Source organism: Rattus norvegicus, chromosome 4 (assembly GCF_036323735.1).
Source record: "Rattus norvegicus strain BN/NHsdMcwi chromosome 4, GRCr8, whole genome shotgun sequence".
Lineage (NCBI taxonomy): Eukaryota > Metazoa > Chordata > Mammalia > Rodentia > Muridae > Rattus > Rattus norvegicus.
In genome coordinates, this window is record NC_086022.1 from 175,526,616 (window position 1) to 175,533,841 (window position 7,226).

Consider the following 7,226-nt stretch of genomic DNA (forward strand, 5'->3'; position numbering starts at 1 on the left):
TTTATATAGATGTCTTAGTTTGCTTTCCTTTGCTGGGATAAAATACCGTGACCAAAAGCAACTTGGGGAGAAAAGGGTTTATTTGGATTATATACTGTGGTTACGATCCATCATTAACAGAGGTCAGGGTAAAGCAGGAACCTGCAGGCATGCTCTGAAAGCCATGGGAAGACATTTCCGGGTTTGCTCCTCATGGCTTGCTCAGCCTGCTTTCCTGTAAACCCCTGGACCTCCTGCCCTGTGACATCACCACTCAAGGCTCTCCTGACAGGTTTTTATGCAGGCCAATATGATGGAGGGCCATATTTCTCAACTGAAGTGTCTACTTCCCAGATGACCCTGGCTTGTGTTAAGTTTACTGCAGCATTTTCAACAAACGGTGCTGGTTCAAGTGGAGGTCAGCATGTAGAAGAATGCAAATCGATCCATTCTTATAGCCTTGTAAAAAGCTCAAGTCCAAGTGGATCAAGGACCTCCACATAAAACCAGATATACTCAAATTAATAGAAGAAAAAGTGGGGGAAGAACCTCAAACACATGGGCATTGGGGAAAATTTCCTAAACAGAACACCAATGGCTTATGCTTTAAGATCAAGAATTGACAAATGCGACCTCATAAAATTACAAAGTCTGTAAGGCAAAAGCACTGTCCTTAGGACAAAATGGCAACCAGCAGATTGGGAAAAGATGTTTACCAATCCTACAGCTGATAGAGGGGGTAATATCCAATATATATGTGAAGAACTCAAGAAATTAGACTCCAGAGAATCAAATTACCCAATTAAAAATGGGGTACAGAGCTAAACAAAGAATTCTCAACTGAGGAATATCGAATGGCTGAGAAACACCTAAAGAAATGTCCAACATCCTTATTCATCAGGGAAATGCAAATCAAAACAACCCTGAGATTCTACCTCATGCCAGTCATAATGGCTAAGATTAAAAACTCAGGTGACAACAGATGCTGGTGAGGATGTGGAGAAAGAGGAACACTCCTTCATTGTTGGTAGGATTGCAAACTGGTACAACCATTCTGGAAATCAGTCTGGGGGTTCCTCAGAAAATTGGACACAGTACTATCTGAGGACCCAGCAACTTCATGACCTAGTACACTCCTGGGTTTTTATAAGAATCCATCATTATGGTCCCGAGACCGTGCTTGAGTGATGGCTGATGCAGAGCTCTGGCTTAGAATGCTGGCTCTGAAAAGGAGGTACCCTTATGGACATTCATGAATTGTTAAGCCACGAAGATGGACCCACTACCAAAAGGGTTTAAAAATTTAAAGATTTTCTTCTATAGTGAAACTGTGGATAGGTAACAGACGCAGAGTTTCTGTGTGGGCGGGGTTTGCGACTCTTTTGAAACAGTGACTCCACTCTCATAAAGTCATCTCTGCCCTGGCTCAAATGGCAGGTATGTGTCCTCTGATAGCACTGTTGTCAATCAGAGAACGTGGGACGCAGTGTGATGGCTCTGTGTCTATAGGAGGAAGGTGGTGAATGGTAAGCTACCAAGGGATGGCTGAATTGACAACTTCCTTTGTAGTTACATCATCTGTCACCTTTTGAGATTTTTTTCATATACCTCACTGTCACAGGTGAGAGGGTAAACAAGTCATAGAAGTCCTCTACTCTTAAACACAGTCTACACAACCAGAAGCACACATTCTGGTCTAAGGAAGTATAATCATGTTTTTTTATTGTTTTTTGTTTTTGTTGTTGTTGTTGTTTTTTTTTAATCACAAGAAGGTAGCCGCTTTGGTTATGACCTTGCTTTGCTTGTTCAGTGAGCCAATCGCAGTAAAAAATAGTTGGATGAATTTTGTACCCAGCAGTTCAGGCAAAGAGTCCCTGAGAAGGATAACAATTATTAAAAACTAGTGAGTCTTGGCAATATTGATTATAGTATGTTAATGTCACTGTGGCCAGAATACTTGACAAAATAACTTAGGAATGTTTATTTTCCCTCATGGCTCCAGATATTTTAGTCATTTCATGGCATAACAAGAGGAACTTAACCAGAAACCCAAACCATATGGACTTAACTTTTATTGTTTATAATGTGTCTAGTCTGTTGTATTGTGTGATAGCAGCAGAAAATAGAGTAAGGTAGTAAATATTTATTTCTCGTGTGGACTAATGTAAATGGTAGTACATTTAAAACATTTACACATGCATGTGGAGGTCAGAAAGCAACCGGAAGGAGTCATTTCTCACAATTTGTCATTAGGTCCCAGGAATCATACTTTGGTTAACAGGTGTGGCGGTCCCATAGTGTGATTTTGATCTGAAATTCTACTTGTGTGTTGATTCTATAAGAAAAAAAATGTGACTTATGTGTGTGTGTGTGTGTCTTGTATCTTATAACTTGGCTGTAACTTCTTGGCTCTAGGCTTTTTTAGGTCAGTGGTTTCAGCTTTCTCACATAACCCGTCATCATGAACGCAATGATTTCTTCCAGATATGCAGATGCACTCGCCCCCTTTGTTTCATTTTCTCATCTTCCAAATCCATTTGTTATTGTATTGTTTCTCATTTACATGTATGCACGTGTGTCTGTACGATGGTAGGCCACATGTGTGCAGGCCTCAAGAGGCCAGGAGAGGGCGTCGAGTCCCCTGGAGCTGGAGTTACAGGTGGTCTGGGCCACACTGGGCTCCTCTGCAAGGGCAGCCATGCTCTTGATGATCGAGCCATCCCTCTGGCTCCTCGTTTTCTGGTCTTTTTTATGAGCTGACAGTGGAGAGTGCTTCTGTCTTTCAGTATGATGCTGATAATATGTTGAGAGGGACATCTTTGACAAGTCTCTGGACTAGTAGGGACTCTGCTAGTTTCTTAGTACTAAGCAGGATTAAGCATGATGTCTATAGATATTCCTTTTGTTTTAATTAAATTTTGGTTAGCTTGCAATATTATATATTTATATTTTCATCTATTATATCTATCATGTGTGTATTATCTATCTTCTATCTATCATCCATCCATCTATCTATCTATCTATCTATCTATCTATCTATCTATCTATCTATCTATCTATCTATCTATCTATCCATATCTGTCTATCTGCCTCTGTCTTCTATTTATCTATCATCTCTCTGCTTGTTTCTTCCTTCCTTTCTTTTTTCCTTCCTTCCTTCCTTTCTTTCTTTCTTTCTTTCTTTCTTTCTTTCTCTCTTTCTTTCTTTCTCTCTTTCTTTCTTGTTTGTCTTCCCCTTATTCCTCCTACCCTATCATCACTGGTCTCTTTTCCAACCTCAAATATTCCCTTTCTCTTTCTCTCTCTCTCTCTCTCTCTCTCTCTCTCTCTGTCTCTCTCTCTCTCTCACACACACACAAACATGACATTCCTTCTTTCTTTTCTCATCTTTTCTTTTCCCCAAATCCTTAACTACATTTTTTTCCAATAAAAGACACTGTGCTTAGGTATGTATAATTGAGCATGTGCATATGAGATGTGCTCGCTTAGGGGAACTATCAAGGGAATAGTAAATATGCATTTGTCATTTGTCAGTATCTTGGGGGTTTAATCTTTGGATTCTGATTTTTTTCAGGTCTCCAGGAGCAAATAAAAGCCAGATATAGGTTGGACTGGACTAGTGGATGAAGACACAGTTGTGTGATGTTGTGTGTGTGTGTGTGCGAGCCATCTGTTTCCCTGGCTTGTCTCTTCATTCATGTTTACTTGGGGCACGAACTCTTTGAGGATCATTCCCTTTCTTGTCTGTTTTTCCACTTGTGACACAAGTGAACTTCCTGCGCCAACTGGTACCTTCTGCAAGGGTTGTCATTTGGGGTTTAGGAGGACTTAGTGTCCCTGAGAAGGAGGATGTTTGGTTGTCAGAACTCTTGGACTTGACCTGATTGTCCCATTGTAAAGAGTGTTTGGCTTGCAGTTAACCGCTATCCAGGGTTGTCACAGTCTGGACATCACAGTGATGCTGAGCCTGGCTCTGGGAGAGGCTCGGCATCATGAAGCTTGCTTGCTTTGTTGACTCCTGCCAACTCGTTCCTTTGTTCTTTCAGCTGTGTGTCATCCTGCTGGCATATGCTTCTCTCCATCCTCTGATGTCATGATGGCCTTTACCGAAGATGGGAGGAGGAGGAGGAGGAAGAGGAGGAAGAGGAGGAGGAGGAGGAGGAGGAGGAGAAACTTGGTTATTTTTACTGATGCATGGCTGTCTTCTCTTTCTGTGCCCATAATTATTACACTTCACTTATTTTTACTCTTGGATCCCTCTGGTCTCTACTGTAGCTAAATGGAGAGGTATCTAAGTAAATGTCAAAGCCAACTGCATTTTCCCATAAAGCCCAGTTGATGATAGTTGAGAGGGAGTTGTTTTCCATTTGGAAAAGCTAACTAGAGCTTTGAACAAATTTTGATCTGATTCATTGAAAAAAAAATATGAGCCAAAGCGACAATTTGCTAGGAAATCAACCCACAGGGCAGCAGCTTGCTGGTTTCTAAATTATGAATAGCTTTCACCGTCCTGTCTCTCATCGCTTCATTTGGAGGTAATGGGACAGGCAGAAAACATGCAGCGGGGAGCACTCAACTCCTCATGAGAGAATCTATTTCCAGCCAAGTCTTTGGAAGCCCTGGGATTTCAGAGAGGTTGAACCAAATTCAAATATGTAATTCAGGGCGAATTTTTATTCAGACAACAACAGCTATTATGGGACTCAGTTGTTGCTTCAGATACTCAAAGTAATAATTGGAGAGGGAAGGAGAAAGAAAAAATGATTTTCTTTTGTGCACAGAGGAAGGGCCAATCTTTCTACTTACAGATCACTGGAAAATGGAGTAGAGGGGACTGTAAAAGGCATGAGCGCCCCAGGGGCACTGATGCGTGTCTAATCTTTGCAGTTTTTAAAGAATGCCTTTAAAAATTAAAGGTATTGGGGTGGGAGGTTAGATTAGTTGATAAAGTGCTTGCTGTGAAAACACAAGACCTGAGTTTGATCTCCAGCATCTACATAAAAAGACAGGCATGGTGTGAAAATCCCATGGTACTCACTAGCTGGTCAGTCCAGCCCAATTAGAAAACTTCAGGTCCCAGAGAGAGACCCTGTTTAAAAAGTAAGCTAGAGGGTAAGAGTGGAAGTTACCTTATGTCTACACGTTAACCTCTGGCCAGCAAACATATGCTCACACGTGTGCACTGATGAGTGTACACACACACACACACACACACACACACACCACACACACACACACACACACACACACACACACACACACACACACCATTAAACTGCATTTGAATCTTCATTCCAATGCTGCATGGTGTTCTGAGTTCTTGTTAAAAATACAGACACAAATGTTTGGGGCTGTAGATGGCTCAGTAGTTAAGAGCAGTTGCTGTTCTAGCAACTGATGACCTTGGTTTGCTGTCTAGCACCTACATGGTAACAGCCATCTGTAACTTCTGCTCTAGGCCATCCAACACAGTCTTCTAGCCTCTATGGGCACTGCATCCATACACATTAAAAACGAATAACTTAAAACATAGAAATGTCTGCTCCAATCTATTTTCCCTAAGTCAGAGAACCTGAAACAGTCTTTGGCAATCCTATGACAGAGTCCTGTCACAGCCAGTCACAGTCCATACAGGTAGGAGTAGTCAAGTGATGGCCGGTGGCATCCTGTTTGCAGCCTGTAGCTGAGATGTTAAATACCTTGTTTCTGTAGCACACTGGTCTTCCTACCGTCACACTGGGGCATCATTACAGACTTGTTTGTGGGTGGGAAAAGGAACAATGGGCTTCCTGCAAGTGCATGCTTGTGAGCCTGGCTTGAATAAAACCTGCCTGTGTTTCCTACGTCAGCATCCATTCCGATAAGATTAGACGGTCACTTGGCAAAGACTTCTGAAAACACCTTTCTCTACTTTCTCCTTTAAGAGCGAAACAAATCACACCTTCAGGCTTAAAGGAGCCCAGGGAGGAAGTTGTCACTGGGCAGAGTTGGCACACAAGCAGCTACTTGAGCCAGAACATTTTAAAGTCCCCTTTTCCTGGAGGTCCATTGGAGGTAGAGCTGTCACTCACTCTCTTTTGACTTTGATTATAATGATCCTTGCCCCATCAGCAAGGATAACATTATCTACTAACATTATCTACTAATGTCTTTAGCTGCCAGCAAATGTATATTATGAACACATGGACTGTATATGCGATTTGCCCAAAAGGTGCTTTCAGGTTAGTAAATGAAACATACAACACACTGGTAACTAAGAGAGAATTTAAAAGACCATTCATTATCAGGAAGGTCATCTACTGATGGGGCAAGCTCAGATAAAGAAGATGTTTTTATCTGTCTAGTGTGTGTGTGTGTGTGTGTGTGTGTGTGTGTGTACACCAGGTGCCCATGCACATGTGTATGGAGGCCAGATGTCAATGTCAGATGTCTTTATCAATCACTCTTCCCCATATTTATTCATCTATCCATCTATCCATCTATCCATCTATCCATCTATCCATCTATCCATCTATCCATCTGTCTATCTATCTATCTATCTATCTATCTATCTATCTATCTATCTATCTATCTATCTATCTATCTATCAATCTATGTACCTATCTATCTATCCCATCATCTATCTTCGTATGTATCTATATGTATGTATCTATAGGTATGTATGTATGTATGTATGTATGTATGTATCTATCTATCTATCTATCTATCTATCTATCTATCTATGTACCTATCTATCTATCCCATCATCTATCTTCGTATGTATCTATATGTATGTATCTATAGGTATGTTTGTATGTATGTATGTATGTATGTATGTATCTATCTATCTATCTATCTATCTATCCCATCATCTATCTTCATATGTATCTATATATATATGTATCTATAGGTATGTATGTATGTATGTATGTATGTATCCATCCATCCATCCATCCATCCATCCATCCATTCAGCCATTCATCCATCCACCTAAGACATGGTCCCTGACTGAACCTGGAACTCACCGGTTTCAGCTAGACTGGCTGGCCAACAAACTAAGGATCCTCTTGTCTTCTCTGGTGTGAGGTTCTTAACTCAGGTCCCCATTCTTGCATGACAATTTCCTGATTGAGTTGTCCCCATGGCCCTGCAGATTTAATTTTGAAATACTTTTTGGGGGTGGGGTCTGCAGACACAGTGAGGGGCAGATGCACCTGCCTAGCAAACATTGTGACACTTCACTGGGGACAGGGAGTGCCTCAGATCAG

At 41.3% G+C, this 7,226-nt stretch overlaps 1 long non-coding RNA gene across 1 annotated transcript; it reads right to left on the reverse strand.

The window, feature by feature from the left end:
* Positions 1 to 3,505: 3,505 nt before the first annotated feature.
* LOC134486687 (uncharacterized) lies at positions 3,506 to 7,130 on the reverse strand. Its single transcript, XR_010066029.1, has 2 exons — positions 6,984 to 7,130; positions 3,506 to 4,080 (listed from the first exon to the last, which is right to left on the reverse strand). It is a non-coding gene; the product is annotated as an uncharacterized LOC134486687 (long non-coding RNA).
* Between the last annotated feature and the right edge of the window lie 96 nt (positions 7,131 to 7,226).